The 25,867-nt window shown below is 41.0% G+C and overlaps 1 protein-coding gene across 2 annotated transcripts in view; it reads right to left on the bottom strand.

Annotated features, from left to right (window-relative positions):
* Nucleotides 1-25,003, bottom strand: part of LOC117237861 (semaphorin-1A-like) — a 380,261-nt gene extending 355,258 nt beyond the window's left edge. For both annotated transcript variants that reach the window (XM_033502264.1, XM_033502266.1), the window contains exon 1: nt 24,595-25,003. The gene's annotated coding sequence lies outside the window, so the exon portion shown is untranslated. The remainder of the gene's footprint in view (nt 1-24,594) is intronic.
* Nucleotides 25,004-25,867: the final 864 nt, after the last annotated feature.

Raw genomic sequence — 25,867 nt, 5'->3', positions numbered from 1 at the left:
GATGAAATAAATGGCGTAAATTCGTACCGCGACACGACCATAGATCTTCGTCGAGTTGATTCAACCGATTTCTTTGCTTGCCGTGTTTCTCCGAGACAACCAGAGTCACATGTTTAATTATGGAAATCATATTTGATCCACACGAGAAGCTCGCACTGCCTCAAAGTGTCCAAATTTACATTGGAAAATACGTTGAACCTGATTTCGAAATGCAAATATTTGATCGATTCGTTCGGCAAATATTCGCGCGGTGTAACTTTAGTGTAAGATGTTGTAAAAATACCATGATAATAAGAATTCCAATCTTCCGCTGCGCCAGAATCCTCGATAGCTATTCGCGGCAATTTCAACTTCCCTTAGGTAATCATCGCCCGTACGAGATCGCCGCTGCAGTGTCCACTTCGAACCTTCTTTGTCCGATAGGAAAATAGGTACCGAACGATTAAAGCTTACCAGATGTTGTCGCGTAAAAACGTAGCATTGAAAACGGTGGCGAGCCGTAATAATAAGCCGTAATAACCAGCAACGAGAATCGAGCGTGTAATCAGCTCGCAGTCGCGTATAGTTAACCGTATATGGCAAGAGGTCCACTCTCGTCGACTACCGGTAATTTCCTTGGGGAAGAATTTCGATGCTGTATACAAAAGTGAACATTCTGCCGTACGATTACGTCTGCGTTCTCGCGGATAATTCTCACCATTAATACACGGTGGGCGTTAACGGTAGAAGACGAAAACCGCGCGAATCGAGACGGACGCGCGTGCACCAAGCGTCAACGCAAGAGAAAAACGATAGAAAAAAAACGACGTGAAAAGGAGGTAGATCGAGGAACGTTGCCTCGCCGTGCTTCAGCGTCCAGTTTCTCGAATGTACCGTAGCGAACACGACCGCGTTAGTGCGCTTCACGTAATTTCCGTTAGTTAACCAATTCACCCACGTGCAGGTATTCTTCGTCGACGCAAGGTCTTCCGCGGCATGATATTTCTCGAGTCCGGAGGATAAGTATCATCGAAAAGTTATAGCTCGCAGCGACAAACTTCCGCCGCCTCCCTCCCAAAGAAAAAAAAAGAAGGAAAAGACCTAAGAAAAAATACCTGAGAAGGGGTAACTTTTCGGAAATCGGTATTCGCAAGTTTTTTTCCTGTCGAGAAAAGATAACGGCGAGTTATACGCGATCGTCTATCCGCGGAAGGAAAACCGCAAGAAGAATTTCAAAGGCTTATTTTTGTTGGAAAGCCGCTCTACCAGTTGCGGTATCGAGAAAAATTATTACCATCTACGTACATTCATTTACCGTTGTTCGAATTGAATGTGACGTTAGATAAGAGGAAGGCAGAAAGGCGGCAGCGTGTGGTTTTAAAATTCACGATATCTTTAACAATGAGCACATTAAGTAGGCGTACTTTAGATGGACGACCGATTAGTTGGGATTTAACAACACGTTTGTAACTTTGTAGTGCATCGATCCTCGGTGCAGCCGTCGCGAGCTGCAATTTGCTAAAACAATGCAAAGTGGATCATCTCGTAACATCATCGTACAATGTGTCCTAATGTGAGAACCGCGTCCAGACTAGGACGTACACAAGGACATAATCGTATTCCACGAGTCGATGCCCCGTCGATTCCTCGAAAGCAACGCGACGGGATCGTTCGTTCGCCCCTTCGATGGAACGATAACGCGATAAAACCAAGGAAGGAACACGTCTCCGGAACAAGTTCAATTTCTACGTTCCTACGGACCTCCTTGCCACTGTTCTATTCAGCCCGTACGTTTTCCTTTGCTACGAAAGAAACCTATCGAAATCGCAGTTTTCCTTCTTTCGTTTTTCCCTTGGCCTCTTCCTCCGAATTCCTAACCCCCTTGCTTTTGTCCGTTTCATCTCGCGCACACGCGTCCGCTCTCTCTCTCTCTCTCTCTCCCTCTCGCGCGCGCTCTCGCTCTCTCGTTTACCTCGCGTCACGCTACAAAATTCATTTTATCGCGACAGCGACGACGAATCGATATTTCTCGTTCCTCAGCACGAGCTCGCAATCCGATAAACGAATGACGAGAAGATTGCAACCGGCGCGCGATGCAATAAATGGATATAGGTAGATGTGGTAAACTATAGATATGTGATTCGTACGTAGGTACAAGCGTACGCGGTGCACACACCGTGACCAATGTGTGTAATACGCCAGGTGTCCGTGCCACGGAGGTGCTCCCTGCACCCTGCTCTCTCAGCTACGCGCATAGGCGCCGGACGCCGTGTCTTAACGCGTTCGCTCGTCGTCCAATTTTCGTTACCTATACATAGATATGTGTAGCTACAAATACAACCATCTACGTATAATATTTACGCATCGAAAAACTTCCTTACATACGCTACCCATGAGAAGCCTTTCTCTGTTTCTCTCCTGCGCGCGCGCTATCTTCCACGCTTTCCTTTTTTCGAATTTCCATTTCTAATCGTAACTATATATCGGTGCTGCGGTGATAAAAAGAGATCAAAGTTTTCTAACGGAGCATCAAGTACCGTTAAACACACGCGCATCTATCATACTGGCAAATGCGCTGTCCAAACGTGTCAGCCGCATTCCTTGCATATCGATGAACCCATCTAACCAGTCTCGACCCATGACCTACTCCGCGATAAGGAAAATTCAATCCCGCCGATCTCTCGGAACAAATGCATCATAACTTCCCAGCGCTGCAATTTCCGTCGGGGTAGCTTATCCTGGCGACGCGACGCGACGCCATACACTGGCGTCTTCCATGCTCGATCGGAAAGCGCCGCCTATGACCGTGTGTATACTATACATCGGCGTAGGTGGGAACCGGCTGGTTCGAAGTACCTCACACGCCTGTGGACGATTGTCATCGATCGCCGGTGCACAGTTTCCACAGGCGGAAGCACGCTCGAAGACGGTGCAGGAGACAGAGCAACGACAGAATCAGTACCGGTACTCGCACTGTCGCTATATATGTGTAAAGCGGTGGTGGTGATGGTACGTATTCCCTTCCCCGTCGGCCGTCATCGTCGTCAGACGCCGTAGCTGCGGGGCAATCGAATTTTCATCGCCGTGAAGGCAAGCCCTGAATATTCATACGGTCGAATCCCTAGTACCTTGCACACGTCCCGCGGTGGTTGGTGCCCCCGTGTGTTAACGTATAGATACATAGCCGCTGGGTAATCGTGGATTCCCACCCCTTGGTCCTCACCCTCCTCCTTCTCCTGACCGTCAGCTGAATTTAAACTGATGTGGCAGGGAGGGCGCGTGATCGCCCTGGGGTGCTTAAGCAAATCGAAGGTTCGGGGGAGCGCGAGCGTGCCGAACTAGCCATATTCTTCTTCCTCGGATGGGATACCGGGTCGAACCACTGTTCCACCTACTATTTATGCTTCCGCATCCACGGCACGCGAATCGATGCGCGCACACGTGCTACATCGCCGCTGATAAACGCGCTGTGATTATCGAGTTAGTCAATTATCTGCGAATTCGCAATCAATCGTTGCGTTAATCAGTTGGTTCTTCGTTGGACGAAACCTGGCTAACGGTTCCTCTGCCGGTACAGAGTTGCTTTGACTATTGCCGGCTGGTTGCGATCAACCGATCCAACTTTGCACAAAGGCACGTGTACGGAATTGGTAACGAGCACACATGGTATAACCATGTGATAACGAGGGCAACCCCTACGAGCACGGGAATCGCGTTCAAAGAATAGAAGAAAACCTTACCCGTAGAATAGAATTTTCTGCTTCTGGTTTTATCATCTCCAACGATATTTTAGAAGCGCGCGCGTATTTGTTTCCTTGCGATTCCATCTGTCCGTTTATCCGATGCCGAGTATCTAACGCGATACGTCGAGCTTTAATAAAAGCTCGGCTGGCGGAAAATATAATCCCTATTACGTACCTAAATATCGAAACGGAGCGATGGAGTAGGAAACTAAGTGGGATAATTCTAAAATGAAAAGGAACGCGAGCCCTCGATACACCTCGCGATACGTGCGTTACATATATTCAAATTTTTCTTATACAATACATATCCTTCTTACATCGCTGCGCAAATAAATCGTCGTATAACTTGCCTTGTATAATTTATACGATTATTTTAGTTCGCCAAAGCTAACTCTGCGTATATCCATATTCATAACGTTCCGCTAACGATAAGAGTGGTTTTCTGCTTCTTAGTTTACGGAGGTGCATTACGATATACGTGATCTGTTTGTGCGGTAGAACCAAGAAACGAAAGGGCACCTTATCGGTCGTGGGGCGTCACGTATGTAGATACATACACTGTAACTCCATTGGTCGACGTTATGATTACAAGGTTTGCCGAATTTCTACAACCAAACGACTCTGTATCGGCTAAGAACTAGAAATTCCATGTACGAACCTAGTTTGAAGCAATAACAACTTAGGTCCGCGTAACGCTTCAAAATAAGAGCCTTTCCGATAGTTTGATCGAACGCGAGAAAACTCTGCTGCCTTTACGTTGCCCGCTAGAATTTATTCTTGCGACTAACAGGTTCCTGCAAGTGGGTAACGCTTGTATTTTTAACGTACTGTACGTATACTCGAATGTTTCGATGTGTCGCTCCTTAAAAAGTCGTAAACGCGCGTTTATCGCTACAAGCATTGCCTGTAATAGTCTCTACAAATATTTATTCACCACACGCAAGTCGAAGATGGTATAAATCGATACTCTGGAGTTGGAATAGTTTCCCTATGCAATACGTTCGTTGATTATAAACGTATTATCCGGATAATGTTCCATCCCCGCGTCCTTGTGCCCGGTATATACGCTATATACGGTACAGATGCTGGCTTGGCCGCAACAACTTGCGGAATCGCCGAGAATGAAATTCTTGTCAACCTAGTTTCGACGAGACTCGTGCGGCCAGCTCTACCAGCGTTTCGTTCAAACGCACGTTTGCAATCGAATAAGAGAGAAGGGCGCGCTGTACAAAGCGAAAGGTAGAAAGAGAAGACGCAGGAGCGTGCAGAAATCAGCCGCTTTTCAGTCCAAAGCACTCGACGCTCCTTGCAGCCGGGTTGCAGCATGATCTGACCCGTGTGCAGCCGTTAAACCGAGGGGAAAAAGAGAAAAGATTGAAAAAAGAGGAAGCAGCGGCCAAAGGGTAGCCAAAGAGAGGAAAGAGATAGAGAGAAATGTCCAGGGAAAACCAGTCGTTGGAGCAACACGACACGCGAACAGAGAGGGATACAACTGGCAGCTGGCGTACGTTCATGTTGGTCTATCTTCTACCTCAATGACTGGGGAAAGCGAGAAAGAAGGAAGAGGAAAGAGGAAAGCTGTGGAAGGGACAGGAAGAAACAAAAGCGAAAGGGAAGCAACAAGAATGAAGAAGGGGCAGAGAAGAAAACGGGGGGTAAAGAGGCTGACGTAAAGACAGATCGAGAAACAGGGGAAAAGAAAATGTAAGAGAGCCGGCGCGCCACGGCACGGCACGCCGGTGCGGCGCTGTGGAATCGCTGTGAGAATCGAGGGCTCGCGGCCGTCGTTTCTTCTTCGAGATACTCGTTCAAAGTACACACTTCGCAAACGCGGAGCCTACATCCATTCATGATTTTTTCAAAGAAATCCTCTATCCTTTCATATCTTTCCCTTTCCTTTTCTAAACGGCCAGCCAGTGTGGACCACGGGCTGAAATTATTTAACCACAGCTTCTGACCGCTAGCAATGTGCTTATTTTTTCCGCCCTCTCTTCTTTCTCTCTTAACCTCTGAATATTCCACGCTCGTGCTAGATCGAAACGAATTAAACGCGAGCTCGTAAAGAGAACGACGACGATGCTGTTGCCACGATTCTCGCCAAGCTACTCGCATCGAATAATAAACCGTGTTTCCTCTGCGTCGCGAGGTTTAAGGGTACGTTGGAAATTTATCGAACTTTCTGATTCGCAGGCTGGTTCGCCAGAGTCTTCCCCCGGTAAATTGTAACGATATTTGCCGAAGCGGAATTTAAGGAAGTGGACGGTGTTATATGTGTGTGTCATCGATCATAAAACGGTTGGATATTTTTCTCGGTCAGAGATTGATGGCCCGTCGTGTTCGTCGCGGTCTTATTTTATTTTAATTTGACACTTCGGTGGACTTGGTCCGTTTTGATTGCGAACCATCCACGTATATATTTCACACTGGCAAGTTTACGTTCAACGATAAATCGATGGTAACGAGTGCAGCTTTCCCGAGCTGCGGCTGTTTCGGCCTTCTCGATGAGTTTCGTAATTTTTAACCCACTGGCGGAACAGTTCGTTCGATCGTCGTAGTCTGAAACTGTTTTAAAACTTTGCTTTAGGATGCTCGTCTCGATTTAAAATGGATTTGTCGTGAACAGGATCGATCGCGCGACGATTAAACCATCCGCCCGTCCGTTCTTTTCCCATGCAACACGAATCGAATTCTGAAAAACGAGGCAAAAAGGCGTGTCCAAAATTATTATAATCGAGTAACCGAAACAGAAACAAACGATACAAACGAACAAGACAATAACGAAATAATCGATGTACGTAGCTTTGAAAACGACAGAAGCGCAGTCACAAACGTTTCATCCGGCGGGATTTCGAGAAAACTGCTGCAAAGTAAAGGACTATCGATCGGTCGGTTTATCATTCTCTGCGCTACTCTTCAGATTATTAAACTAATACTTGAGAAATGGAACTAACTAAAAAATTCATTCGACTCCAGTAATTCGATAAACTTCATTTCAACAAACAAATAGGATTCTGCCGACAGTGAAAATGTTCGTCTCTTGAATCGTATTTACCGCAAACTTCGCCACTATCAATCACCCAGATGTATCTGACAGGTACCTACATGTACATATGTAATGTTGCAAATTTAACAGTTAGCTCGACGTGTTTCTTCGTTAACAACCGAGAAAACATTCTTCTTAGGGAAGCTAGGAAAAGGAAGGTCGATTATTCGATCTTCGAATGATTTAACACGAACAGCCGACATTCCTGGCGAAGCGCGAAGACTATCTTTCTCCGTACCGTCAACCGCGGTAAAAGACCGGAAACAACCGAGCTGCAGCCGTAAGTACGTCTAACGGTATACCATCGTCCTTCTGCTCTTCTCCTCTTAACCGCGAGTTCGTGCTTGCAGTTTTCTGTCCTCCGTTCCTCGAGCTCGGTTGCTTAACTCCTGCGACTGTCGTCTAATCCTTCTATCGGAGATCGTAGACAGTCGTCGTAATCGGACTCCAACTCTCAAGGCGAACCTCCATAATTTCACAGATATTCCTTATGTTCCTGTATTTTTACATCTCCGTCTGTGCCGTCTACACAGCTGTCCCTTTCTAATTTCAAACGATATACATACATATGTATGCAATTCGCTCGTTTGAAATTGCCATATGGAGAGAAGAACTTTCGAATAAACGTGATATTCGATATTTTGTGAATTGAAGAAATATGTAAAAACTACACGAATCGCTAAAGACGAGATTTGGAAATGTCAAACGTCGAAAAACATTGGTATAGGAGATATCGAAGAGAAAAATAATTATAGAATATTCAATGCCATCGTATTTGATCACACAGAGAGATACGCAAGACATTAAAAAGGAATAAGAAACGCCTCTACGTTTTGTATATTTTGTTCCATGCGAGGCGAAAGTAATATAAGAAAGTAACATATCGAACCCAATTACGTATTTATTTGATCATTTTCTTGTTTGATCGCGATCATTTAATTGAATTATCGTTACAGACTTTCCCATTCGCTACGCTTATATACCGCAATTTATAATAATTTAGACGATCGAGATGTTCGTGGCATTCTAATCAACAGGATACGATAGACAAAAAGAGCATGGTAGCCATGTCAATCGATTTATCGTTATTATTCAGGATTGCCAACACTTTTCTAGATTGAACGACACCTGTACACGAACCCGTGAAGAATACATACGCTACGTTTGTAGTAGTATTTCAATATTTCGGGAAAACATTTTCATGAAAACCTCAAAATCAAACAAGCTGCGCTATAACAATATAACTTTATTACGGCACTTGTTGAAACAATATCAAAATGTGTTGTAAAAAAATATGCAGAAATTAAAATCTTTTATGTATAAACGAGAAGAACAAAACGATGAGAGAGAGAAAGAGAGAGAGAGAGAGAGAAATATAGACAGGCAGACAAAGTTTCTATGAGTGTGCATGTATATATACATATAAATGTATAAAAAAAAATTGAGCGAAACTTGAAAACGAGAAACGAAACATAAAAATTTTAATTCAACACTGAACAAATTCGCCAACATATCTACAAAATTAGCCAAGTTTTGACAGAGAATTTAACTGAAATTTTTTATCAAATAATGCGGGTAGGTAACAAAAATTATTCGAATACGAACTTGTAGAAGATCAAGTGCATCGATAAACACCTCTTTTAATCCGAAAAATGATTCGGTGGATTTTCATAAAAATGAACTAACCGCAATCGCAAAACACACATGAGTTTCATAAATTTGCCGGTCGTTTCTGAAAAAGACAACAGAAGGTTCTGGTGATTCGGTCGTTTGCAGTTTAATTTTAAACGGCGAAGGTAAACACGAAACAGACGCGGTGACGGTGCGTGCGAGGATAAAACTAGCAACGCATGGACCTGGCGCGCCGCGTTACTCCTAGCTGACACAAGGGTAAAGTTAAACAAGAAAACGAATCAAACTAACTGCACGACCTCAAATTCCGTCAAACGTCGCCAACGTCGGAAATTTCTGTAACGAGCTTAGGGTTGCACGATAGAAGCCGGTGCACCATATCCGCCTCCGTAAACCTGCCTGCAGCGTAAACGCGTTAGAGTAGGTGTCTAGGTAATAACCTCAACATAGTAGTCTTCTGCGTTCGCAGAAACTTTCTCGAGTTCGCGGTAAACTTCCGTATACCGATGGATGTACAATCTCTCCCCGTAAACAGGCTTCGCTACCGACAATCAGTTACGAACTGTACGTATCGAAAATGTCGGTTATCAACAAGAACCAATTATTACCTCGTTGTAATCCACGAATCACGGAAAATTCAAATACCTACCTTTCTTGCTAGATCTATGCGATCGTTAACACTTTGACTGCCACGTTGGTCATATGTGACCCGCCGCGGTTTCTCCTGTGACGCCACGGTGGTCATTGGTGACCGGAGCGATTGAACTTCTTACAATTGCAAAAATTGAATGAAAATTGACAGTTAGGGCATTTTGAATATAACCGATAAATAGGAGATACTTTGAAACAAGAAGTGCCCCATTGAACAATTAAACGTTTTTATTAGAACATTAATAAAAAAAAATGAGAAGAAATCTTGCATCTAACGGTGCACTGTGTTCGCATCCATAACTTTGAGGGGTAATCTACGAATATTATTATAAACACACCTTAGAAAATACTATGTTAAAACACTGTGGCGTCCTGAGCGAAACATGTGATTTCGGTGTGGCAGTCAAAGTGTTCAAATAAATATACTATTATTAGATGCTCTTTTTAACATGTCTATCCGTGTCCTTATAATTTTTTAGAATCTTCAAGCCGAAAATGTCGCTACAAAATAGAAAACAAAGAGCAATTGGAAAAACACTATCGCGCTATGAGTGTGAAAATTGTGACGTGAGTGTATGTGTCGCACCGTGCTTTAAAATATATCACATTCAGTTGTATTATTAATTATTAAAGTAAATTATTAAAGTTCAAGTATATGCATCATATCTTTAAGAAAAATTATAATTTAATTATCAAAAACTTCGTTCCAATGTGCTTGCGTAGAGAATGTAATAAACAATAAGTACTCTTGCGTTTGTAGTACATCGGCGCGCCGTTAGGTGGCCTATAAGATATTTGCTTTCTCACTAGTTGTAGCATAAGTAGTATGTTGCTTTATATACGGAAAACAAATCGTACCTTACCTTGGTAGTACATATACTAAAAGTGGAACGATACAGAAAATTGTGTAGCGTGGCCCCTGCCCTGCGCGCAAGGGTTGATGATATGCTTGCAAACTCGTGATGTTCCATTGAAATATGTGTGTGTAATATTGTGCGTTACAACCTGAGTTGGCCGCCGCACAGTGACACGCATATTACACTGTGTGAGTGTGGTGGGTGTGAGTTTATGAGTACGTGCGTGACAGGATCCCTTTCAACGAAAGAAGAGAAAATGTAACTTGGCAAGAAGAGGAGAAGTGACACTAGAAGAGTAGTGAGTGAAACACATGTAATTGTTATCTATGAACATCTTGTAAAACACGTGCTAAATAAATAAAAAATATTTTTTATTTATAATGAATTCTTACATATTTATTTCGACAATTACGATCCATAATTCTCAACACGTAATATGCATTCAGTGTAACAAGAATCTCATATGATAAATAGTTAATGTTTTATTTGGGGCAACTTAAGTTTGTGATAGAGGAAGTCATATAGGTATTCCGTCTTTTTGCAATTACGAGGTTTCTCGGAGTGAAAAGTTTATTTCGCGAGTACATCGTACCTCGGCGACTTATATCGGGGTTCCAGGCACTCGTACCGTAGAAATAATGGTCGCAGTAAGCATATCGGCATAGCAAACTACGCGTAATGCGTTGGACAACTTGATAATAACTTGCAACCTCGAGTTTCGGATCACCAAATTTATTCTACGGTGATCGAACATCCGGAATACGAGAGATTCCAAGAAACGACTTCCGTTCCCGGGAAAATTTAAAATGTCAAAAGTTCACCCTTAGACTGTAAACGTTTTTACGGTACTCTAACTATAACTCTAACTCCGACCTTCGTGTCCGATGCTTTTTCAGTGGGTAACACTTGTTAGAAAAATTTTTGGTTCGATTCTTAGCAATTTTTGATCCTAACTGTTTAACTTTTCTTTTATAGTACTCTCTGCATATAGGGCTCTCGATACCTTTTCTGCGAGTTTCGTCGAATCAGCCTTGAGCACCATTCATATTTTTTTCTTCCTACCTCTGTCTTCGAGGTTGACTCGATCGGAAACGAAAGACCCTACGATGCCACCTGAATGGATAATGACACGCGCACATTGGCGAAAAGAAAAAACAATTTCAAAGAATACCTCAAGTGTTAAATCGTTCCCAGATTTCAGGTCGATGTAGCTTGCGTCTAACCATTCAACTTTATACAGATCTTGTAACTGCTGCTACAAGCAGCGGAATAATTCGATAAATTTTTTCGACGTAAAACTTTGTTATGCGAGGACGAGCTGCACGGTACCACGAACAATTACGAGATACCCTGTGTATTTTCTCGAGAGCGCTGTTGCTACGCTTTGCTTCCTAGATATATGTATACCTAGCCTGGAGAAGGTGGCACGTGTTAACACAGGCATTTGCTCGCAACCATGAATGAATAACGAGAGACACACCGTTCAAGATAACGTTTTGGCATCTTGCGTAATGATGCCGGAATAAGGTCGTCCAGGGAAACTCAATAAACGACACGTTGCGTTCACGATAAACAGTAAAGAGCTTCGTTGTTGCAACGATAATGCGAGTAGTTGCTGTGCTCTTTGAAAACAAGTCGGACGATTCGTTGTCGTTCTTGAAACGATCCAACGAAATAATTAAAAGGATTGATTATTGCAGCAGGTCGTTCGATGGAAAATATCGCCCAATAAGATACTTTTTATCGACATAGTAGCTACTTTCGTTCCTCTCGTAATTTAAATATGCACAATCAATTACTTTTCGAATTACCCAAGGTATGAGATGTTCTTTTTATAGAAGTAGCTTGGTTCGGGGAAAAACCTGTTAGTCGAATTGAATTTCCTTTGGAATCAATTTAGACTGAATATTATATCGTTGATGTACGTTTATTACACGAACTTCCATATGGGTCCACTTCACCAAGTCGAGCATACAACGTATAGTATAGTATGCATACATACTACTATGCTACTACTTACAGTTGACGTTTTTTCTCGCAACCTACGACGATGTTAATAGTAATAATAATAATAATAATTCAGAAGGTGATACGAAGAATACCGAGCAACGGTCAAGCGGAAATCAATTATCTTGGAATTAGTATGACGAAGCTAGGAGATGGAAAAACGTCTGTAACTGCGTCGATATGATGGACTGCTGAAATTACTAAAAGCTCGAAAAATATGAGAAGTCTCTTTTGATAAAAAGATTGAATTGACGTTTAATCGTGGCCTGAAGAAAAATTCCTGTTGTTTAGATATTTCGTACGTATACTGCATTCGAGCAAGATGAACATTATAACAGCACAAATATTTGGTAATTATTCATTAACGATTTAGAGAAAGCACGTGCCGAAATGGTCATTAACGATTTAGGCAACGATACAAACGACAATTCAGCTGGAATTTCATAACGTTCTTACAATTAGTGTCACACAACGTGATAAGAAAACACCTTGGACAACAGCGGCTGCAATTTATACGCTCAAATAAACACGCTTAGTGCTTTAATACAGAGACACCGCAAGCATTTTACGTGAATTATTTCCAACATAAACATCCTGCGTTTAATCATTCCTTTGACTCAGCGCGATATTATTTGTCGTTAATGTGCTTTCGCATAAAGTGGAATACCTTTTCGTTCAAAAACGATGTTATCTATGCGAGTAATTAATAAAAATATAATAACGACAATTGTACGGAATGTACACAGACGACAAATACCTACAGAATTGAACTGAAACCGAACGTGAATTTACGAGAAAATAACAAAACACATTACATACCGAGAACTAAGACAGTGGATAAAGGTATGTATTAGCTTTTTTGCTATCGATTTAAGTTGCAAATGAAAAATATTTCTCCCGATTAAACATTTTAATATCGCAAAGTAACTTCGTAAGTGGACTTGATACGTGGATACGATTTAAAACGACGTTAATTGAAAAATGAAATCACTCACGACAGCTCAGTGACTAAAACGTCAGCTATTTCCGCAAGCTATTTCATCGCGTTCGCAAATTCCATTCTTACCTAACAATGGATTTTCCTCTTTTAAAGTTAAACGCTACTTGAGCAAGCATCAAGAAAAATACAGGAGTGTCGGCGTGTGTATATATGCACACATTGCATATCCACGCCATGGATCAATACGTATCTTACGTCGTAGCTGAACAACGTGTCCGATCTGAACATCCATACTTGAGCTCGAGACATACAAAGTGATTGTACTGGGTACTTGCTAACATATATCGTAAAACAAGGGTATAGATACTCGTTAACCTATGTGTTTGCCCGGCGACATAAATATACGCAGAGAGAAAAATGAGCGTTTGCTTAACTTGTACTAAGAAAGATGAAATTGATTATACCTTCCAACATACAAATAGAATATCCGTGATAAAAAAAAAAGAATACAAATACAAACTTCTCTCATAATTTTACTCGGACGATTCACTCGGCTCAAGCAGATTCGATTTTGTAAACGAAGTAGCGAGCGCGATTAAATAAAACATTCGTAATAACTGGAATTGAATTTGAAAATAAATCTATTTCTGCTATTATAAAACATTTCTATTTTTGTCCGACAGAAAATAACAAGCGAAAAATAAAATTCTGATCACGAGTTTCGCTTAACGAATAATTCCTCTATTCGAAAGTATCGTGGAAACTCGATTGGAATTCCAACACGCTTCTCCTCTAACCTCTCTAACTGCAATCTAATGAAACGAAATCATCTAACTCAAACGAATATCGCGCCGTTGTTCCAGCGATTCTACCGACTGGTAGGGCGAACGTAAATACTCGTTCGCAAGGATTTCGTCCTAAAATTGCACTACGAAACGTACGAGCATACCCGCATTTTCGACTTTCTCCGTACGCGGCGACAAAAATTTCTCATGGTAAGTTTGAAAGAAATCTGAAAAATTTCATAATACCACCAGAGTCTCTCGAAGATTAAACGGAACGTATGGATACGCGATGAAATGCCGGCAGCCAGTGTTGTACTACTACGCGAGCGACGAGGACGAGATTGTGGAAAGCATCAACCAGCTCTCCGCGTCGTGTCCGTCCTGGCTATAGTAAACTTCAAGGCTAACCGTTCGCCTGCGTACAGTCCCCGATATAAATTACCAACGAGTCCAGACATCAGCGCAGCGGTCCTACCATGAAAATGTGCCACGCGCGCGTCTTGCCTCAAAGCCGTACAAACGCGATATCTACACACATGGAAACGCGGTGATACTATTCGCGAGCCAGTGGAAGGATCTTGGATTACATCTTGTAAGGTGTAAAGAAGATTAAAACGTCAAGATAGCGATAGATAGCGGAGGGCACCGTGTTACAAATCCTACGTCGCGCCAACTGATTGCAAGCACTCGCTTGATGCACTAAGGTTGGCAGGTTAACGCTTCGAATTATGAAATTAGCTTAATGCATCTGAAATTTGTTGAACGTTACAGGGGATGGTTGTGTAAACTCGTGTTCAATTTGAGTTATACCCGTGGTATATGTGCAGAAGCGGGTTTACAGTGTGCGAGCAAAGTTGAGGGATGAGTTAGCAGTTAAAGGACGGTTCGTGTGTTTCACCGTATCGTCGACGTCAACGGTACAAGATTATATTAATTTACGTCCGCATCGATGTCATAATCGGAACTCCTACGAGACGACGTCAGATGTGAACAGTGGAAACTCGTCAGTGTAAAATATACATCTTGTTGTAATAAAGCTGCACATACACAACGAAATCGATACTGTGATTTCATTGAAACGTTTCAAAAATCGCTGAAAATGATATAATATATATATAGGAAATGTACTATGTTTATTTCCCTATAAATGAATAAATATATATATGTATAGAAATTAGAAGCATTTCAATAGTCTCCTAACTAATATCTTTATATCACCATTCATCTACACCATTCATTTTTTTTCTAATCATTTTAAAGATACAGTCTATGTCATTTGCATGAGATATGGGATATACGCTCTTTGTCTTTCTCACATTTTGCTTGACACTAGAGTAGAAACAAAGAATATAGATTTAATAAAATATAAAATAGATTTAATAAAATATAGATTTTTGGTGAAGTTGGTCACAACAAGCACATGCTGCTAATTCATAACAAAAATTATTAAATAAAATATAAAATTCTCTTAACACTCGCGAACAAGATGAATTCCTTATAATTTCCACCAATTCTGTGTAACAAGTGCTGTATCCCGAACGTTACAGCCCTACACGGTGCTATCACTTGAAAAAATGCAGTTTCAAACTACGCAAAGGGACGATAAACATGAAGAAGAAAAGAAGAACAGCGTTCGTTTAAAACGGTAAGAAGCTTTTAAAGTATTAATCATCTTAACGAATAATTCGATGAACGTGGTAACCATGATACTATGCTACACTAATGTCAATGTTTTGTCTATATTCTAGTTATCCATATATCTATTGATATTTCTCTCTTCCTTAAATTACATTACGCCACTCTCAGATAAAAGTTCATTTTCCAATACACACTACTCTGGGTCAACGGTAACCCGGCTTCCGATTGTACGCAGCTGTTTCTACGTTGGAGTTTAGAATGTTCCCATATTCGACCAAATTGACGAACGACAAAGCCGCCTTTTATTTAAAAAAAAAACGTCTAACAACGCCTCGCAACAACTTTCGAGTCAAGTTGCAAAGAACTGTTGGTAAAACGACATCGACGTTAGTGCACACCCTGCAACGATTATTCCATCGCGAAAAGGATGGGACATCTGGAAGAAAGTTTTCGAAAGAAGAACTGTATTTTGAAAGGAAGTCCTTTGAAATCCTTGTTCTATCCTTGCACATGGAGAAGATCGTCGCAGTCTACGAAAGCATTTGCTTCTGAAAATATGGCCAAAAGCGTGACAAAAGTAAGAGTGACGCGTGTGCTTGCATAACTATGCTGGAACCGCAAGTTTCATGGAAAATTGTTCGTCCAGAAGCAACGATTCGTCGGATTAGCAACTAACCAGGAATTTTCCATGCCGTCGAATACAAAGGAAAGGATTTGTTCAGCCTTGTAGGAACGGTCGATCCCTCTGGCATCACGTGCAACCTATGCGTCTGTCTGTACGTGATAAAAGCTCGTCCTCCCTCTCTGGCAGAGCGCGCGGTGACGCGTTTCGCACCTGTTGGAATGCGAACCAGCGAACGAGAGAAAGAGAGAAAGAGGGAAAGTGAGCACGGAACTAGCGGATGTAGGTGGTTGCAAGGTGGTTGGAGGAAAAGTTGAACGTTCGACCGGAGGTTCGTGCATAGCCGCGGCTACGTAATACGTGGCCGAAAACTGGTGGGAAACGGATCGAATCGAATCCAATCCAACCCAATCCAATCGTAAAAGATTACGTAAAGGCATATGTTTGCAAAGGTCTGATAGAGTAAACGCGTGACACTGCTGAAACTAATCCAGTGGCCAATTACGCACGATAAACGCACGTGAAAGTCGATACTTGGAGAAAGACGATTGTTCATTATCGAACGATATCTGTATCGCCTTCTCCGAGAAAGCGTTCAGATTAAGAAGAAGAGGGAAGATCGTGTAACGTAGACGAGTGATCTCGTATCGGCGCCGAGTCTCGCGGGATTAATCCTTTCGCTTCGGCAGTCCAGTCCGCCGAAGTACTGAAACGCGCGCCAGAAATACGCACAGTGTGCGTGGTTGCTGTATATACGTTTTCCTAAGTCCTAAATAAGAATAATTCTTGTAAAAACCGTATGAGAAATACCGTTTCACTGTCAATGGATTTAATAGATTTTTTTAGCATGAAACACTATACGATCCTTTGGATGCTTGAAATATATTGCGTGAAACGTTTTCATGTTGTTTCAACAATGAGTAACTTTAACGATTTACGTTCGGTCCGATCATCGTACTACGTATTACGGGTTAAGAAGTGATTAATCCAATATGTCAATAAAATCAACAGAAAATGTTCTGCCGATGGCGAAAAAATATATTATTGACTACAGATAGCACTTGTATATACATAATTTGGATGCCGGATATATGGAGCCGCTTATAAACGGCACTCGAAGCGAAAGGGTTAAATACCGAAATTGTTCGACGATCGCGTTCACGATCGGGATACGCTTGGTTCGCAACGTGGTACAACTACGTCGTCGCGTTGCAAAGTATCGAGTGTAAAGCGTATCCCGAATCTTGTAAAGGAAACCTTATCCATCCGTTGCGCTACTTTTACCCCCGATATCTCTGCCTTAATTATCCGGCGCGAAAACTCGCTCGTTACACGCCTCGCGCGGTAATCCTAATCTCGACGTCTCGATCGGGACTACGCCCACGAGCGCAGCACATTCGAAAACCGGAATCTTCCGTAAATCAATGCCAGCGAAAACTATACGCGGCAGCCGGTACCTGAGTACGTGTAACGTATGAGGTGTAGATTCCGTATCACCGTGGTCGCGTTATTACGATATAACGCATCTCAAACCACGCGTGTTACATAATTATGCGAAGCTGCAAGTCGCGAAAATGTTCGCCTGACGTTCAACCATCCGGTCATACGGACGACACGCGCGCTCCACGATTTCTGTTGAAATTATCATTTTACATGTTCCTACACGTGTACGTTATGTAATAAGGCGCGAGAAAAGGAGTAGAGGGGAAATATAAAGCTGTTCGGTCCACTCGACGGTAGTAGGACGTGTACGAGGATTTCTCGGGTCGAGTGTACCTGGCCCACGCTGCCCGTTTCTTACTCTCGGTGGGTAATGGTCTCTTCCCACCCCGTTCTTCTACCTTCACGCTCGACCGTTCTGGCAACCGATGACAGAGCTGCTAGTAAGTACCCGTACCCGTAGCCGTACTCGTTCGTTCGTTCTTCCTTCACTTCGCCTGCTTGCTCACCATTAAAGAGGGAGCGAGCGAGACAAACACTCCATAATGGAAATTATAGCCAACGAAAAAGAACGACTCGCAAGCCTCTGCACGTACAATACGTACGAAAATGAAGGAAAAACTATCAGACTCTTTTCTTTTCGACAGACCACCCGTGTTCCAATTTTTCTCCTGCGAACAACGTAAAACAGGGTAAACAGTAGGTTCGCATCCAGAATATACATACAAAGTTATTTCGTAATTAATATGAAATTACAAAATGAAATAAATGGCATGAAATCGATGAAACGATAGCTGCGAACATGTACAATTAGCTTAACGATTTTTCAACAGACCGATTGACAAATCGTTCGAAGAATGAACTAATGGTTCTAGAAAATAACATATAATATTACTATAATATTACTATTATATTATTACGTTTGCTAGTTTCTCGAATTTTTGAACGTTTTAGAGTTAAACGGCGATAGATACGACGGTACCTACGAAACGACCTAATAAAAACGTTAGCCAAGGTAAATGGTAAGACAGTTTCGTATTGCGGTTGAGTCCACAGAGACTGATTGAAAATATACAGAAAAAGAGGAGAAAATGTGAAACCGCGAGAAATTATTACGGAATACTTGCGGGATGGAGAACGAGGTAAGAGAACGGAAGAATAGGGCTGATATAAAATCTTTTCTTGAAAGTATACAACGACGTGTTTCTGTAACGTATAAGATGACATTTTCTACGCATGCTACAACGAATGAAAAGGAAACACAAAGTGAAAAAATATCGGAATAATTGAATAATTGATGAATAATTAACAACTAATCAAAGTCGAACCGATTTATTGTTTCTGAAAAACATCGATATTATTCATTACAGGGACCGAAGATAGAAAATGTCGTTGCTCTTAATTTATAGCAGCACAGATTTTACTGTAGAAATGGACAAAGGAAACAACGAGACGAGTTTGTTTCTTCCGGCCGAGCCTTGTACTCTCTACAACCTACAACTTCGTTCGTAACGACTGCATAATAATTTTTAAAAACTCTTCACGAAAGCATGGCGTGACAAATGGAAAAACATCGCACACTATTATGAATATCATAATAATAAGATACGGAAACAAGTAACGATCGTATAATCGTAGATACAAGCCGGATAGCATAAAGAGAAACAAGAATACTTATTCGAAAATCGATATTATTCCGTGAAGCATACGGCGAATAGCCAGCTACCGAACACCATAGATATAGTTCCTCATACTTATTCAATGAAGGAAAAAACAGCACGCAAGAAAGTACTTTAGCGCTGTACGGCGTGCAATGAAATTCACTCGGCGATGGATCCTAACGATTTCAACTTCCATCTTATTTCTCCAAACGAGAATACTGAAATCAGAAATTTTCATTCACAATTGCAAATTAGTAAAATACACGCGAATAAAGAAAGAAAGCGAAGCAAAGAGCGAGAAAGACGCGAATGGTGAGCCATGAATGAAACCCAAGCGAACGAAATCCAAGCGAGAAACACTGAAAATAAGAAACAAAGGATAACGATATCTCGTTACAAACATCGCTTTTCCTACGCTTCAGATTTAAGACATGCAACTTGCGAGACAGAACCGTAGCCACGTATTCGGCCCGACACGATGCGATACGACGCGACACAAACAGGCCCAACGTTTCTCGTTACCGTATAAATATCTACTTGGCACGCTTCCGAATATTCCACTTGTCTCTTTACTCTTGCATCGGCATCCATCGAGATAGCAACACGAACAAAACGAAGGAGAGAAACAGACAGAGAGAAAAGGAAGAAGGAATGTTTTGTCTAGACAAGAAGGAAATGGAGAACACGAAAAGAATAGAGCGAGGTGATCGTGGTTGGCGAATGTCCGCTGTGTACTTCCACGTCGACGTTATAATATGTGAACGTAAAACCAGCACTTTCTCTTCCGCGAGCCTGCCTACACGATTCTCAGCTTTAGCACGAATAGTCTACTCGTGTTGCGGTATCAACTGTTCCCGATGACATTAATGACCGGAGAAGAGCAACGTCGCCGTCCACCTTCGAAAGCTGAATAATCGACGACGACGTCTCCAGCAAACACCACGTCGCATCGTGTCGTGATCTAGCGTATAATCCTAAGAATTAACTTCACTTTTTCTTGGTCGATCTTTCATCTTCTTTTTTCTAGAGATTAACGCACCTCTGAGATTCTACGACATTCAAAACGGTCAATTTCTTATACGCAACTTGCTATTTATACGGTTAAACTTATTCGTAGATAAATCACCGAATGTCTCGGATAATTCGGAAAACTGGTAATCGACGACGAGATACCGTTATCCTCGCTATTTTAACCGAACGAGTTTAATAAATGCAAGCATAAGAAGACTCGACGCGATAAATCATCGCCGTACGACAGGATTTATACGTGTGTACCATGGCAAGAAGGGTGTTCATAAATTGCAAGTAGAAGTCAAAGTTTGCCAATTAGAATAATATGAAAACCGCTCGGTTCGAGGATTTACATGAATCGTCTATTCGCACTACCGGTATCAACTCTCCTTCGTGACAAATCACCAGAATGGAATAATGCCAACTTTGCGCTACGCGATTAAGATTGTCGAGCACACAGGAATATCCTAAATAACCGCTGGCGTACATTACGCATCGATACTAATGGAAAGAGTTGCGTATAAAAATTTAGCTCGAAGAAAATATCATCTAAATAAAGAATCCCCGATTTTCTTGCTTTACATTCGGTTAAAGAGAACGAGGAAAACGGTTGAAACTTCGATTAACACTACAACTACCGCACCAGTCAAATTGACTGGTTTTTACAATTTTATTTTAAAATTTCTACTTCGTGTTATATTTTTTCCGCAGTGATGTAATGACTTTCGCAACGATAACCAAAAGAATAATATAATGAATTCTATTTTGTTTTTTATGTATTCAAACTGAAAATAATTTTGTATCAAGGCGACTTATACCAACACCAGTCAAAATAGCTGGTGCTTGTCAAAGTATAAAAGGGTTCCGCGATCTGTTTATCCAACCCCAATTAACCAGTTCTCTCGTTTTGTACAACTTGCCACACGTTTTATAAATTTTTACCGCGTATCGTTCGATACGATGATATCAGTTATCAGGAGAATTCCGGATCGATCGCTAGATCGCTAGATGATAACGCTAGAAATACCATACCAGTGAAAACTGGTTCTACAATTTTATAAATGTGCCAACCATCGTTTAGGGATCATGGTCCCAGATGGATTAATAATACCAAAAATGTCCTACATAACATGGAATTGCTTCTGTAGGAAAGCAATAGATCAATAGATCTAAAAATATTCTATTATTACGTATTTTTTTAAAGACCAGTCATTTTGACTGCTCTTTGGTAGAAATAGCTTCGTATTAACTATCGGTAGTGTTAAGAAAGTTACGAGCATAGATTATTCTGTTTCGTTGCTACGTACTTACCATATACTGTGCAAATAAAACAATTCGATCACTGGTTACAATCTTCACTAACTATAACCTGTTGTTGTGTTCACAAATTTCCTACTGTATAAATATTTATACAGTAAAATGTGAATCGTAAGTTGTAATTGACATAATTCAGGACGAAACATTCGCATTGAAAAACGTTCGGAAAACCAATTGCGGCAAACGAAGTGCAACTGCATATTTCGACTAAAGTACATTTATATACGAGCATTTACATATAAGCAGCGTCTTAGACAATATATCGTTACTTTCTCTTTTAGCTAGGGATCCATCCAAAGCAATGTATATATTTCCATAAATACCTCTTTTTTACAGCTTTCTCTCGTCGAAGAGGTCTGTAAATGTTTGATGAAAGTTCATGGATCACGCAAAAGGTTACTGTACATATTTCTTTAACAAACATGACACACTTTACTCATCCCAATGCACATCTCGTGTTTACATCTACCGACATGTTCTTTCTTACGGTACAAAGTCAAGAAACAGTAAACGTGACTAAATGAAAGAAAAGTTCGTCTCCTAGTAATGTCAATATACACACATAATATACTATTATCGTTAATACGCGAAAGAATAAGATATTATTACCCGTTAAACATTGAAAAAATACGCTAATAAATAACCGTAAAACGTTCTCTCTTTATTCCAATTATTCATATACAAACACGTATCGTATCTTGTTATTCATTTTGTACAACCAGCATTCCAATTAATTTTACAATACTAATTGCTCGTAATATAAAATAGAACAGAAGATTCCATTACCGTTGTTTATCGAATTACCGTTCAACCAACTTACTTGAAACAACGGATCATATTTCCTCAATTGGAAACCTAACAAAAATTTAGCTGGCTATTAATATCATGATATACACGAGCATTTTTAGCCCGTAGATATCCAAATTTACAAACGCTAATTTTCAGTTCCAGTGGCTTTCGTATTAACTGTCCTTTGTTTTCATTTAAAGTTAAACTTGCGTAAAAGTAATGTTCAATTTCTGGTAAAGAAAAAAAGAAAGCATATATACCTACTAAAGGAAGAATTTATCAGTTAAATTTCAATTTTCATTTAAGTTAAAAATATTCATCGAGCATACTAAACGGACCTTGTTATATCTCGATGAGCAATTCAAGCAAGAAGCAAGAAGAGCGTGCCACCGATCTTCGAATCATTCGAGTTATTACAAAAGAAAATAATTCGCTTATTATGAACAACAGCCAGCCATCGTTCGAATAATAGGCGTTATAGTAGCGATCGATTTAGATTTGCTACAGACAATTACGAATGTTCCCAGCCACTGGACTGTCATTAAAATACAATGAAAGATGCCGAATAAAGATCATGCTTTATTAGTAAGCCCTTACTAACGAAGATAACGAATCATGGCAATGTAGCGTACCATATAATCATAAAAATATACAAACGCAGTAATTATTGTACAGTGCGTGGAATATAATTGGTATGCTTCGAATTAAATTTAGATTTGTACAGAAAAGTGAAAAATATGGTCGGTGCAACAATATCCAACGATGCCCTTACCGTGAATATTAAAATAGAACGCAAAGGTTCAATACGCGAGTAATCAATGTGAAAACACTGCCACAAATCTTATCACGAATCTCATTACGCGACGTTTATTTCTATTTAAACGCAACTTATGTTTGTGAACTGCGTACGCCTGTAAATCATAGGTGTCACTTGTAGACACTATCGTTGTGCATACTTTCAACCACCTGGAAACAGTACAAATATCCTACTGTTGAAAATATTTTTAAAGTGTCATTTTATCGCTACAGTCCCGGTAATCGGATTGTTATAACCATCAAAATATTTCAAACATTTTAATCCGATTTATATATTATTATACACTGCAAGTCGGTCATTAACCTTACTATTTTTAACTGCAAACGCTGTAAAACTTTTGAGAAAAAATTTTCTCGTATCGTCATAACGATCATGCATTATACAAAGAAATATAGTCGACATAATCGACAATTTGGGATATTTCCCTGTAGCCTGATACAGGCCCAACGTGACCACAAGCTTATCGTGTTCGAACACCACGCGTCGTTACGTTCGAATCGTGGGGCCCCTCGGGCGAAAACCTCGAAACCGGTTCTGAGCGTACAGAATGGCTGGGTAGCCGGTCAGCATGTATATATACGACTCGCTACAACTTTCTAAACTTCCGTCGCGTATACCTAGACGCGTACGTTCAAACCGTGCGCTTTATTTTTCATTTTTCTTCGTCGACGTGTCATGGTGAAAACGTTGCAGAAGAATTTACCTCGTTAAACGGTCACTCCATCGATGCTACGCGCGCATGTTTAGTGTGATCCCTAACTCCGAAAATACTATACTATCCTGTTACAATGATCCGTAATGGAGTGTGAACGACATGAAACAAATATAAGAATGTATATCAAACTTATGGACACGATGAAACTAAGAATTTCATTGGTTCGTTTATTTCGGAATAATACGCAAATGAACTCGAATATTCGTTCGATTGCAAGCACTCATCTCTATTTGTTTACGTTCTTGATCGTATTGGACACAAGTTCTAAGAAACGAGGGTGTGAGAACTGGGACGAAGAATGTTTTTGAACGATGAGAACACACTGTTTATGCGAATCTTGTCAACCTTCATGAATGAAATGAAAATGTTCGAAAGCGTTCAAATCAAATATGTGTATGTTTATATGGCTTGATGCGTATCTCCGAAAATGCCTATTCCAATTGTTCCGAAACGATATAGAAAAAGGCTTTTCCTTTGAAAAGGGAATGGTAATGGAAGAAGGGAGTGGGGAATCGCTTTTCTAAGGCGTAACGCACGCTAGGACCAACACTTGACACATATCACAACACGACGCGACGTTGGCGTCGTCTCTGCACACGTGTATTTACTATTTATGACAAAGGATAGAGCAGTTGTACGAACGAGAATAAACTAACCGTTATTGCACTTCGTGCCAAACGCCATGCGATTCTCGCACGCTACCAGCATTCTTAATTGCACCGGACAACGGTTCGTATTCACGACACTTTCCTCCTACTCTAACTCAGTGACTGCGAGCGTTCGTAAACTTCGAAACAGTGATAGAAGACCCTAAGGCGGAACGAGGGTCTTCTATCACCGGCACTTCGCGTCGACGATCAACGATTCGATGACGCTTTTGAAACAACTAACTCGAGCCTACGAGGATTATGTGGCCGGAAACAAAAGTGCATATTTTTCAAACTTACCAGAAATATTGTCTGGATCGGTACAAAGTGTATTCTGCCAGTATGGGACAACCCTCAGCGCGTAGAAGTAACTCACAAAAAATCCCAATGGGTGTTTAGTGAAAAATCTTCGTGGTAAAACCTACGCGAGATGAAACTATTTCCCTACCATAAACGAACGTTAAACACAGAAAAATAACACTGAAAAAACATCACCGAACTCACTGTCCTTTTTAATAGGACGTCCCACGTAATTATAAATTCCCTGGCGATGCCGTGTGGGCGGGAGACGCAGCACAAAACGAAAAAAAAATGAAACGAATTTGATCGGCACGTAAAAGCTTCGGTAGCTATCACGAGAGGGTACACGAATAGGACGGAACGAAACAATACGCGCGCTGCTCGAGACGCAACTGCCGCCACTACCGACTCTATTTCCCGCTGTACCCCACTTCTTCTCCCGCGATCCCCACCATCTTTCTCTAGCAGTCAACCATTCTCCCCTCTGCCCTGCTGCTGCTGCTGCTGCTGTTGCTGCTGCTGCTCCTATCCTTTCCGACCATTCTTTGGTCCCTTCTTCGGCCTTCGACGATTCTTCGATACCTATCCTGCACGCAATAGTATGTACTTACGCGACAAAGACCCTACAGACACTTGTCACGAACGTACTAATACAAGCACACTCGTAACCTGAAAATTTTTAAACGTCAAAACAATTAGTTTTACACGATAAGCTTTTCGCACGTAATACGTGTAATTCACTATCTAACGACTATTTGTCTTTATAAAGATAATCATTTCTAACGTCTATTTACGTTCATAAAAACATTTACACGCGCGCGAATACTAGTACGTATACTAATCTATGTGTGATTTTAACGTTGTAATTATCATGAGCTAATTTTGCTTAAAACCGTTTGTACGGAAAACGATATTTTACTTAATATATGACACGTATAATTTTGATCCTTTTGACCTGGAGATGTTCTCTTTTTCTTGAAATAATACGATACTGAGTTGGACGCCTACTTGCATATATGCAACGCGTAGACGCTCTAATGGACATTACGTACGGCGGCGTGTGATATGGAGTAAGTAAGTACAATTGTTCAGCAGACTGCGTGACGCTGCACACCGAGGGCGTGGCAAAGTGTTCGAGTTGCTAATAAAGCAATTTATCGTTATGCAAAGAAAATAACGTTTCATATTCATTAAAATACTTTCACAATCTTTCTAATAACTTCAAAACGTCAAAACGTAATAACTTCAAAATGGTATAATATAGATCGATCGC

Source organism: Bombus vosnesenskii, unplaced genomic scaffold (assembly GCF_011952255.1).
Source record: "Bombus vosnesenskii isolate JDL3184/JDL3185 unplaced genomic scaffold, Bvos_JDL3184-5_v1.1 scf7180000013403, whole genome shotgun sequence".
Taxonomy (NCBI): Eukaryota; Metazoa; Arthropoda; class Insecta; order Hymenoptera; family Apidae; genus Bombus; species Bombus vosnesenskii.
Note: the sequence above shows the minus strand (reverse complement) of the source record. Positions and strands in the feature narration are given on the sequence as shown.